This window comes from Botryllus schlosseri, unplaced genomic scaffold, assembly GCF_051294905.1.
Source record: "Botryllus schlosseri isolate E-star unplaced genomic scaffold, Bs_hap1 Bs17a, whole genome shotgun sequence".
Taxonomy (NCBI): domain Eukaryota; kingdom Metazoa; phylum Chordata; class Ascidiacea; order Stolidobranchia; family Styelidae; genus Botryllus; species Botryllus schlosseri.
Genome location: NW_027648626.1, coordinates 442,476 through 455,792, shown reverse-complemented (window position 1 = coordinate 455,792; position 13,317 = coordinate 442,476). Strand labels below are relative to the sequence as shown.

The window sequence follows — 13,317 nt, the reverse complement described above, 5'->3', positions numbered from 1 at the left end:
TACGATGTACTGAACCAAGCAACAGGGGTTAAACTATAGAGTATGACTGGAGTGACGACTCGAGTGTTCTCCCATTGTTAGCCGGCAGAATGGTCACGGTCAGATGGCTGCACCCAAAACAGGATCGCTTAGTGCTTGTTTCTATGGAGTTCAAGGCGATTCGTCGTGTATTTCGTGAAGCTGCGTCGGATTTAGTTGGACAGTTCAACATTTAAGTAGCGGTGGCGAGTCGTTATGACTAGTGAATAATACCGTGAATCCTCTGTTATATTTTTCGCCAGAATTAGATCATACTTCGTCAGGCATAGAAGTCGGTGTCATGGCTGATTCGGCCGCATCACTTTGGCCTTCGGGGATGACTGGGAGGGACTAACTGAAATGGAAATTGAAGAATGTTTCGAAGGACTCAATATCTTGAAGGGTGTTTTTTGTGAGGAATGCGAAGCATCCTTTCCTACTGTGAAAGCTTTGAAGAAACATTACAAAAATCATGAAGTTCTCACCAGAAATTGGAATATATCTGAGGATGCTGTAATTGCTGTTTTGAAGAGGGCTTGTGTAAATAGCAAAAAATACTTTGAATGCACCCTATCATTCGAGGAACTAGACATGACCAAAGCTGTTCAATTTGTGGAAAAACTCCATTCTGAATATTGTATAATTGGTGTTGACGGATTTTATCGACATTACTCTAATATCCTGCCATCAAGCTAACAAGTTTCTGGGTTTGCCACAATTGCCAGCTTCAGCATTACCTTTGAAGATTTTTGGTTCTCTCGTCTGCGGTAAAGAGCAGCATCCAATCACAGAGATTGGAGTAGTCAACGGCAAGGAATCTGGTATGTAAATGGCCTATACTTTGGCTTTCCATGGAAAAACTTTGACGTGTTTTTAGACATACTTGAATATATTGGTGGAGTGCTTTTGGGAGCCATTTCTAAGCAAGCCAATGAAGCAATTGCCACATGCCTAACAACTGCAGCGCCATCGGGAAACCTCATTAAAGTGATGCAGAAGAAAGACGGTGGATTGAAGAGCCCGTCTGAACAGTTTCATGGGTTTCATGGTTCTCCGCTTTTATGTTATCCACAGTAAAGAAATGGCAAAACCCCTGAAAAAGATATATTTTTTCAGGGTACTTGAGGCAATTCAATGTGATCCATTCTATAACATATTGATTCATGCTGTATCCCTTCAATCTGTTTCAGATCTAAATGAGGTTGAGGATGTCATGGACAAGGCAGTGAAACACTTGAATAACATCTGTTCTCACAATTTTCCAAATGTTTGCGAGATAGCTTGAAAAAAATGAACAATATGCTCTTTTAGCACCATTTTCTATACTTTCAAACCTCTTGTTCCAATCATGATGCTGTTGAAAGTCTGTTTCAATCATGATGCTTTTTTGTTATTGTTGAAATTCTATAAGTCATGGTATTTCTTTACCAATCTGACAATTGCTACTGCTATCACAGTGGGGTTTACTATAATGTAAAGCAGGGGTGTCTAAGATACGGGCCGCATCTGGCCCGCCAGACGATTTCATCCGGCCCGCGAAGCAATTCCGAGTAGTATTCTTATATTTTACTGCATATCTGTTACAAATGTTGAGATTTTTGGCAGGAAATACTTCCATGTTCATAGGTCCCATTATAGCCACCCGACTATGTGGTTCCACTCTAGTTACCACTAGTAACAAGTCGGTGAAATTTACATCCAATTTCAAGAAGGCCAAAAGTGAACACTATGTTCAGAGTTCTATACGAATATGGACCAAGAATATGGTCAAGCTAGCAATTCGGCTTTTGAATGGTGTTATGGAATCAGTATCTTCCAGAGTCCTAACACAAGATGTTCTGGAAGCAGCATTTGGATCTTTGGTAACTTCAGTTGACATTCATTATTATTATTCACGAATGTTAAAAGTTAACAGCGGTCTTCGATGAGATACAGCAGGAATCCAGATATTAGCCAAGTCAGTTACTCAGTAACTGCCTTAGGCCAGCGTTTATGCCAGCGTAAGGCTATAAAGAGAGGGAAAGGTGCCAATACAACATAAGCCTATGTTGATCAAAATCCTTGGACAAAAGTCGGCTAGGAACCCATGACCAAGAAAAGATGCAGCAAATGAAGCGAATGTAGTTTCTGGTAGTGTTAGTATGGTAGTTTTTTCTCTCTGTGGCAAATACTGCCTATCCACATTGAGATTCCCTACCTAAAAAAGAAAAAAAATGCGTTTGTCGAAACCTTGACGTGGTGCATTGGCTGTCTACTAATGTCACTGGCAGAGGTCTTCCAAGCTAATTCCAGGTATTTTTGGCAATGACAACGAGTTCCATTCGAGTGTGATTTTGCATACTTCCAAGGAGTAAGCTCTGACTATTGTGAACCGAGATCAAGCAGAACATTGACATTACACAAGGCTCTGGTTCTAGCCATACTCAAGTTTCTGCGGTTATCGGACAGGCACACAAGACTACAAGACTGTTGCGATATTATTTGTTACATTCATACTCGAATTTCTGCAGTTAATATAGGATATATTTTCAATCAACGCTATTGTGAACTGCATGTCGATATAGTTCAAAATCTTTCCACTTGTTCACTTTGTAGTATTCTTCAGTCGTCCTTTCCATGAATTCATCTCACAATAGCCAATGTACACGAACCAGATATTCTATATACCTTCTGTCATTATATTTATATACGTAGCAAACTCTATAAAGGATCAAAGCCACAATATCACATCAATCTCGTGAGAAATGTAACATAGGCTACACGGTAATATTCACTAGTCATAACCACTCGCCACCGCTACCTAAATGTTGAACTGTCCAACTAAATCCGACGCAGCTTAAAGAAATACATGACGAATCGCCTTGAACGCCATAGAAACAAGCGCTGAGCGATCCTGTTTTGGGTGCAGCCATCTGACCGTGACCATTCTGCCGGCTAACAATAGGAGAACAATCGAGTCGTCACTCCAGTCATACTCTATAGTTAAACCCGCTCAGACGCCAGTCCGCCACACGCCAAACGCCACCCTGCGGCTTAGTCTCTACGTGGCGTCTGGCGTGTGAACGAAATGAAACGCAGACTGGCGGCTGAATTGCTACATGGCGTCTGGCGTGTGAATGGGTTGAAACGCAGAGTGGCGGGTGATTTGCTACATGACGTTCGGCGTCTGTAATTCCGTGTTAGATATCGGGTGCATGAACTGAACCAGAATTTTGCATTTCTTTCTGATTCGTGATTAAATTCAATATCTTGGTTTTTGCGAAATCAGTAATTCTCATATAATTAAAAATTGCGTACATCATTCTAATTTTGACGAAGGTATTTCGATTGCTCCAATTGCTTACGACTACCCCTGGCTGTTATCGGCGTCTAGTCTCTCCTGCCTCTCTTTACACTCGCAGCTATCTCATACCTAATACGCAGCACCGTAACTGCCGCACCCCAAACCCCCAAATTGGGGGGGGGCGAGCTCGAAGGGGGCCCAAAATTATTTCGTGAATTAGCATAAATCATAGAGTATTTTTTGAAAATTTATGCCATTTTCCAAAAATTTTTCCCGCTGCGCGCGAATTCAAGTGGCCATGTATCTTTATTATTGGGCATTGGGCCATTACCGCGCCACGACCCACCAAGACATACAATCAAGTTTCAGGCCATATAACATGCGACTCCAAGAAGTGTGCCAGAACGATCGGCAGCGAGAAAAGCTTGGCCGAAAAGGTCTATATGCTCTTATGCAGACCGAAGACTTCGTTATATAGGCTATACAAAATACATATAGGTTTAATTGTCCATATAGGCGCCTAAATTGCTGGCGCCGAATGTCCCTGTCTTTGCAATCTGAACCTCACATGACAAATACCATCCTGCTGGGAAAATTTTTACCAATTTGAAATCGTTTGAGCGATTCTATATTTTTTGATATAGCAGACCGGAAGTCACGAAATAACATCATGTGACGAAGTCATATCAACGAGTCCGCCCGCCCGAAGATATTTAATCATTATTTACGGGCCCTCCCACTTTCAAGACATTTCACTCAGCTCTACCGGTAAATCTAATTACGTGAGTAGATAGGTCAATAAATTGATAGCATAATATATATGCAATCGCCGATCTGATTGACCGATTTTATCATAAATTATGGAAAATTTTCGCGCTTCGAGCTGGCTCACAATACAGCGCGAGCAACCTGATGGAGGGGTCGTTTTATCATCCTATGGGAGCCCAAGACCCACGTTTTTGGAAGCCTGACGAGATGCTGTTTCGTTCCTGCGAACGGGTATACGCCTGAAGATGTTTAATTATTATTGAGTGGTCCTACCTTTTCAAACACACCTCACTTAGCTCTACCGGCAAATTTGATTACGTGAGCAGAGAGAAGATAAAAATTGATAACAATATATGCAACTCCTGATCATCCTGACCGAAGAAGTCATTTATTCTATAAATTTTTCGCGGTTCGCGCGCTTAGGCGACAGAAGGTGACTCGCTAAATAAAGTCCCAATAAATATGATGAACAGCGGTAAACAAGGTATCGCCGGAGGGGGGGTCTGGGGGGCGAAGCCCCCCAAAAGTTCGGTTAATAACCCTATGGGGGGCCCAAGACCAAAGTTTTTTTGGGGGGGCCTGACGAAGTGCTGTTATGGCCCTGCTAATACGCATATACACATGGAAATGAATGACAATAAGTAACTTTATTTAGATTAATCTAGAGTGCAATGAGCACAATAACAATGACAAGGTGGTAGCTCTTGCCCTGGGTAGCAACAATCCTTGAATATCCGCCGGTCACAGCCGTCACCGATAAAATACTGGACAAATCAACTTTGCAATTCTATAGGCTACCCAATCCGTGATCATCGCATTTGGCTTTTTACTGTTGCAGTTGTTGCAATAATTTCCTGGTTCCTGGCTCGTCCGTGAAACGATCGCCCAATACAAGCTGTAGTTGGCAACTGGGAGCTTCCATAGGGTATGTGTGTGTGTGTGTGTCTGTCTAGGAATCGTATGTATAAGCCTATAGTGATGAAATTGCTCATGGATTTACATACGGTTCTGCGATGTGTTCCCACGGGGGAGGCTCCTTAAACTGCCCCCTCAAATAAATGTTTTCTGACTACGCCCTTGTTTGCATTGCCTTTTACTTTTTCTCTTCGCCGACATATTGAAATAAGAAGTCTTGCTCTTCTTGCGCGGTGGCGGATTGCCACAGACATTAGCTAAATAATACTGAAATGATCCGCGCCGCCCATGAAGTTTAGCGCAATGTGTTTTGCCACGCGTTGCATAGCCATTAGCCATACACTTCAATCGACATGGTAAAATGTAGCCTATAGAAAACAGAAACATGCATGAGCATGAGCAATGGGTAACTTGGTTCAGAAACCTTACAATATGTCCCCAGCAGTTCTACAATAATACAGCTACATCGTCAGACAACACTTCTTGGTCTGACAATTCCATAGATATGCATGCAGATCAAAATGTCATTCTATAATATTACAATGTCAAACTCGAAAATTTAGAGGGCAAAGGTGCCCCTGAATTCATGTACTTCACTTCACTTAGTACGGGTGGAGATCATAGGGGTTACTCAAGTTACGGTTACCAAGTAACGCATGCTTTAGTACTGAGTAAAACTCAATTGCGGATCATAAAGTATCCTCAGACCTAAAATGAGTTTTTAACGGCACTCAAAACGTCCGTAACCTAAGTTACGTGTAGTGCTAACTTGAGTGCGCGGCATGTAGCTTTTTTGGTACAGTGAGAGCTCAGACGTGGCAGTTGGTCAATCATCCGAGGCCTTATTACTCGTCACTAGGGCTGGGCAAAATCGAGCACCTGAGTGATTCGATTCTGAATCACGTAATCTGCTTCGAGTCGAGTCGAGTAATCGAGTATCACTCATTATGACGTCACAACAGGATGTAGTATGTCGAAGTCCAAATATGAACCTTTTATGCCACCACAAAGAACGTGATGCCTGCTATCCATCACATTAAAGATGTTTTGGTATTTTTTCGACCATACCGATTTCATTGCACTTCTTAACAATTTTGTTGGATGATAATGACTTCGGAAATGTGTTATTTCCAGTAACGTTCGTAGCTTTGTACTGTGCCTGGTATGCTAAAACATGGCCAATCAAGGTTTCATGGCTTCCCCAGTGGAAAATAGTATCAAAACTATAATTCTCGTCAGTAAATTAACTTTTAGTTGCGAGGACCGTATAATTTCAGTACTCGAAAAAATCGTCTTTTACTACTCGACTCGAATCATTAAAATTACTACTCGATTCAGATTCGAGTACTCGAATCATTTTGCCCAGCCCTACTCGTCACACGGCAACGGCGTCAGCATAGTCATACCACAATGACCTACAGTAATGCATAACAATGACTCGGGAGCAACAGCGGACTTGCTAGGTATCGTGAATTCGTGATGCGAATACGTTTACAAATATCGATTTTGTAATTGAGATATAAAATTCGAAAAGGTTAGGCGGACCAGCAGGAAACTTGCCACGGACTGGAGGTTGAGATGAGAACCACTGGTATAGTGGATTGGATACATAGATGATGAATGTCAGGATAGCACGTAGTGTGTCTAATTTGTCTGTGTCGACGTTTGGCGTCGGATATATCAGCTATCAAGACGCCACGGGCTGCATCTAATTTGTGCATGTCGATTGTCGCCGTTTTGCGTCTGAAGGGAAATATCGACTATCAAGACTCCATCGAATGCATCTCATTTGTACATGCCGACGTTTGCAGTCTGATATATCAACTATCCAGACGCCACGGAGTGCATCCAACTTGTATATGTCGGCGATTGGCGTCGGATATATCAGTCATCAACACGCCACGGGCTGTATCTAATTTGTGCATGTCGATTGTCGCCGTTTTGCGTCTGAAGGGAAATATCGACTATCAAGACTCCATCGAATGCATCTCATTTGTACATGCCGACGTTTGCAGTCTGATATATCAACTATCCAGACGCCACGGAGTGCATCCAACTTGTATATGTCGGCGATTGGCGTCGGATATATCAGTCATCATCACGCCACGGGCTGTATCTAATTTGTGCATGTCGATTGTCGCCGTTTTGCGTCTGAAGGGAAATATCGACTATCAAGACTCCATCGAATGCATCTCATTTGTACATGCCGACGTTTGCAGTCTGATATATCAACTATCCAGACGCCACGGAGTGCATCCAACTTGTATATGTCGGCGATTGGCGTCGGATATATCAGTCATCAACACGCCACGGGCTGTATCTAATTTGTGCATGTCGATTGTCGCCGTTTTGCGTCTGAAGGGAAATATCGACTATCAAGACTCCATCGAATGCATCTCATTTGTACATGCCGACGTTTGCAGTCTGATATATCAACTATCCAGACGCCACGGAGTGCATCCAACTTGTATATGTCGGCGATTGGCGTCGGATATATCAGTCATCAACACGCCACGGGCTGTATCTAATTTGTGCATGTCGATTGTCGCCGTTTTGCGTCTGAAGGGAAATATCGACTATCAAGACTCCATCGAATGCATCTCATTTGTACATGCCGACGTTTGCAGTCTGATATATCAACTATCCAGACGCCACGGAGTGCATCCAACTTGTATATGTCGGCGATTGGCGTCGGATATATCAGTCATCAACACGCCACGGGCTGTATCTAATTTGTGCATGTCGATTGTCGCTGTTTGGCGTCTGGACGTATATATCGAATATCAAGACGCCACAGAACGCATCTAATTTGTACATGCCGTCGTTTGGTGTCTAATATATCAACTATCCAGACGCGACGGGGTGCACCTAACTTGTATATGCCTACGTGTGGCGTCGGATATATCAACTGTCAAGACGCCACGGGCTCCATCTAATTTGTGCATGTCGATTGTCGCTGTTTGGCGTCTGAACGGATATATCGACTATCAAGACGCCACCGAATGCATCTAATTTGTGCATGCTGGCGTTCGGAGTCTGATATATCAACTATCAAGACGCCATGGGTGCATCTCATTTGTAGCCTACATGTCGACGTTTGTCGCATGTGAGGGCTATGCCGTAAATACGTGGAATTTAGTTGAATGACAGCAAGCGCTAGCTAGCTATGTCATACGGGGATGAATGAAAAGACTATTTCTAAGAAGTCTGAAGGACAGAATGTAAGTAGTCTATATAAAAAAAACACTTGTAATAAGGTGCGTAAAGTCCTCAACTCAAGTCATTGCTGCTAATGCTACAAGAAAACTCGAGCAGCAATCCAAAAAATAACTGTAGCAGACATTATTCCTCTATCGACGAATATAATAATGCAGCGATCGATCCCTTTTATCCACCAGCCTTCCCTTCCATCTGGATGAGTAACTTTGCCTATAAATCAGATCCTGTACAACAGACACTGTGCAACTGGCTAACTACACAACGGCACGCCGGTCTCAAAATTGCCAAACGCCGAATGCCATGTCGCAGTACGGCGTCCTAAAATGTTGGACGCCAGACGCCATATAGCACTTCATCCGCCAATCTGCGTGTCAACCCATTCACACGCCAGACGCCATGTAGCAATTCAGCCGCCAGTCCGCGTTTCAACCCGTTCAGACGCCAGACGCCACGTTAAGACCCAGCCGCAGGGTGGCGTTTGGCATGTGGCGGGTTGGCGTCTAACGGGTTTAACCCCGTCTCCAGCGCGAAGAACAATTTTGAATAGCATGGATCTGCTTGAAAATAATATTGTTTATGTTGATTTACAAAAAACTTTGAACCTGCTTGAAGCCTTCAAAATTCCGGACATTTCGGCATATTTTAGAAATTCCTCCCGGACGCAGATTTTTCAGTGAAATTCCGGACATGTCCGGGAAATTCCGGACGTATGGGAACCCTACCCTATACATACTTGCGTTTTTAACAGTCAATCTGGCCAACAACCTGCCGCTTCATGCTATGAAGCGACAACAAATCGGACGGCATCTGGTCTTTCGGCCGTGAATCACGTGTTGCCCATCTATCCGTAGGTTAGTTATCTATAGATGCACCATAATGATGTTGTATCATAGCAATTTACAGCGTAGCTGTTGCCGTCGAAAAATTTTGATTTGAATTAAATAGTATTTACGGTGACCGATTCTTTGTTTATTTATACGCTGCTTTTAGCCGGCTGTTGTGTGCACTGTGCAGCCTCATTTTGCCACCATGAAGTCGCTGCTACGCCACTGGCCTTCACTATCACGTATTTCACCCAGGGGCGAATACACCATTACTCCTCCAGAGTTGGGCTACACTACATCCTCTCCTCCTAATTGTCATACTGACTAAGTCTTGGCACTGACTACGACGTTGGATCTTGAAAAGAAGCTCGATACCTATATGCTTTTCTATTAATCGTCCTTAATTGCCTGTGAAACCCCAATTTAACGTAGGCGAAACCTGACTTTGCTTTAAATTTTACAGTAGGGGTCTCAGCTTTCCCGTGGCGACTTACTGGCCACAGATTTTTTTGTGGCCGTGAAAACGCGTTGTCTCGTGGACGGCCACAGTGAATTTCATGGCCGGCCATGAGGATTCATCGTGGCCGGCCACGAGTTCATGGCCAGTTCGTGATTTTGGCACATCTAGTTGGATCAAAATCCGCCCTTTGCATCCAATTTGACAATAGTCAACTAGATCTTCTTCATTTACAATACGAACTTGCTGGTGGCAAGGTTTGTATAGACGACTTCCACTATATTATCGCACGTACATAAGTTACATTACCACTTTATTGAGTAGTTTAGGGATGGGCTCAAAATTTGCACGGCTTTACACGTGTTACCTTCTCTGTTCGCTGTAGAAATGAATTTAATTCCCACTGACTATTGAAAAAGTACTCTGGGACGGTGCGTTGTAAACTAACACCGAAACATACGTTCCTTGAACTTTCTAGAATCTAGATATATATTTGATAGAGTAATGTATGAGCGTACTGCGTACATCTTATTGCTCGGTCAGACAAACGTCTTTACATTAAAACTGGTGTCCACACAGCTTCCACGCCAGGCGATCAACGCAATGGGATTGCGTGAAAGATAAAACCGTGGAGCAGACTCGATAGCCTTGCAGTTTCTTCGCATCTCCATCGCCCAAGCCCATTAGCGATGGAAACGTAGATAATCTGACTCCCTGCCCCTCCTTCGTTTGTTACATAAAGAAGCCGTCATATTTTGCTACAAAAAGTTTGTTTATTCCGTTACCAATTTCACAAAATCTGTAGCAATTGAAGATATGATTACAATCATTCACAATTCATATACAAGTAGTTGGATGAATGCAATGTGTCCGGTACATGCTTTTCACAGAAACACCCAGGGGCACGAAAGATCGGATGCACTTTGCACGGCGATAAGTATTTGCACTGCATTCAAATGTCGAATTATAATGAATGATTGGGACTTGTCTGTGTCATCAAGATTGTTCGCTGAATTGCACATTGTTCCCTGCATCAACCACAAATATATCATGCCTATTGGTCAATTCGCAGGCTTGACATGGGCATTTTTTCGTCGATCGATGGCGCTGCATTTGATGTCGCATCGATCGATGCTGCTGCCTTAGATGACGCAAAGTATCTGAAGTTATCTATTATTATAACAGTAATTTAATTATATAGCAGGCACATTTACGTCCTAAGCCCACCACATCGGTTAGCAGCTTGATCTAACAACGACATGCGATACAAAACGATCCTTGCACCCAAGTAATCAAGTATCCTCTGGCATACACGGCATCGTTAGTGGCTGCGACATGCATCTCATTCGTATTTGCTTCAGTCTGGAAGAACGGCACCTAGGTGGATATACAATATACATTATACATACAAATTATATAGGATCGAAAACCTGACCAAAATCAAATTGCTGGGAACAAAGCCCCACATTTTACCAATATTACCGGCAGGTTAGGCTACATCGTTGTCTTTATTCTACATCCACAGCACATCTGCAGTGTGTCAAGTTCACGTGCTGCTACAGCATAGAAATATTCTTAGATGCATCGACACAATTCTCATCGTGCAAATGAGTGCAAGCTCCATTGATGTTGAGGATCTCGAACGTCGTATGTATTGTATAGCAGTACGATAATCAAAAATGTATATAACCGCATATCGCGGAATTATCATAGACCTGATACAGAGAGGAAGGATTGTATCAGCCTGGCATTATCAAATTCACAGCTATTCGGCTATACGAAAGATAAAAAACTATGTTTGCAACTACATGTCCTATACCGTTGGAAAGACATATCAGATCGGGGGAAGCACCGGCCACAGCGAGCAACGAGCTGCTCTGTGGCCGGCCACAGAATGATATGTGGATTTCACAGCTTTTCGGGAACTTGGAACAGTATTTTCCACATATTCTTGGTTCTTTGATTCCCTAATTGTTTCTTTCGGGTACTTTCATTACGGTATTTAGTATTGAAACAAGAAAACAGGTAAAATGACCGCATATTGACCGATCCAGTATCTCGATGGAACAGATTATGCATTCAAGGAGGTAATAGTCGAGTCTACTTAAGCGTAAATCGAAAATCGGCAGGGAATTAAGACAAATTCCCAGTAGCCTACAGTATTGTATTATTCATAAATTCATCAGGGCAATCCACGAAAGATTTTAAACTGCCCCTACAAACATCATTAAACTGAGGCATGATCAAATATATATGTATTACTTATTCGCATCGCAGACTCATCATAAACGATAAACATGGTTGAAAAATGAAGGCCATTATCATCATCATATTGTTTAATCGTCGGTTTGCATATTTACAAAATAAAACTAACTATACAATCGATTGCAACTGCACAATGCACATTGCACATCTTACGGTTGAAAATCAAGATCAGAACGGGGGAAGCACCGGCCACCGCGAGCTCTGATCTGTTCTGTGGCCGGCCACAGAATGTCATGTGAATCTCACAGCTTTTGGGGAACTTATAGAGATTTTCTGACGGATATCTGGTATACATTGTTTTTTCCAATTCTATGCAATTGCATACGATTAGCTGTGACGAGTGTCAGCCGAATATTTAGGTATATTTCTATAAAAAAAGATATAAATCAACATTTACCAGTTACCAGTTTTGATAATGTCTTCATCACTTCTAGCTTTCTATACCATTATTTCCTGTTTCATTTACAGGATATCCCCCTTTTTAATGCATTCTTTACATCATTTTTTGTGTTTTTAATTGATATATAGAGACTATTACAGATCCTTTCATCTTCTTCCTATCGTTTCATTATATCGCTATTCATCTTGTATTTCAGGTGAAAATGCATATCAATTGAGCTAAACTCTCGCTCTCACCTAGTTCTATTTACTGTACGCCCATAATAGAACATAATTGATCATGCATTTGACCACGATTGGGCCACATACAGTACTTATCATCGATACTAACTTGACATATTGCAGCCGGCCATGAAATTTGGCTATGGCCGGCCATGAAATTTAGTCATGGCCGGCCATGACAATGAGTTTGACATGGCCGGCCATGGAAATTTCGTGGCCGGCCATACTGAAATTTCATGGCCGGCCATGAAAATTACCATGGCCGGCCACAGAATAGCACTTTTCATGGCCGGCCACGGAATATCTGTGGCCGGCCACGAAATTATCCGTGGCCAGTAAGTGGCCACGGGAATGCTGAAAGTCCGTCTCAAATTTTATTCGTCAACAATAAACACATAAGGTTGCAATGCAATAAAATCGAATAAACGCTGCGAAAGATATTTTCACACTGATGCCGAAAATATAAATTAATATCTGGTCAGGGCACTGGAATCCCTCTAAAATCGACCTCAAAGTTCGAAATTTCCATTGTTCTGAACAATAGGGGCGCCTGAGCTGAATGGTCGATTAACGCCTCGTACTCATTGTGACGCCATTGAGTGTCTCGGCGAAGTCGAGCCGTGTTCTCCGTGACTCTCGCAGTATTTAGCGTCGTATCAATCGCTGTAACGCGATTTTGATTTCGATAAATTTGCAACGCAAATGCGTCGTATCAATCACTGTAAACCCGGGTGGGCTATTATTTTTCTTCTCGTGTCAAATGAGAAGCAGAAAATACGTTGCGTGTAACGGTAACGGTTACGGTAATTACCAAAAAAATATTTATTTGCAATCACAATTCGAAGCAATAGGTTATGTATACGACGTACGTAGGTATTATCCCACCCCGCAACATTCATAAGCAGGTTTTATGTTTGGGATTCCAAGTAGATTTTTGCGGGCCGCTC

The 13,317-nt window shown here is 42.5% G+C and overlaps 1 long non-coding RNA gene across 1 annotated transcript; it reads left to right on the top strand.

The window, feature by feature from the left end:
• The first annotated feature begins 74 nt into the window (after nt 1–74).
• Nucleotides 75–1,457, top strand: LOC145459701 (uncharacterized). Its single transcript, XR_013921545.1, has 2 exons — nt 75–839; nt 896–1,457. It is a non-coding gene; the product is annotated as an uncharacterized LOC145459701 (long non-coding RNA).
• Nucleotides 1,458–13,317: the final 11,860 nt, after the last annotated feature.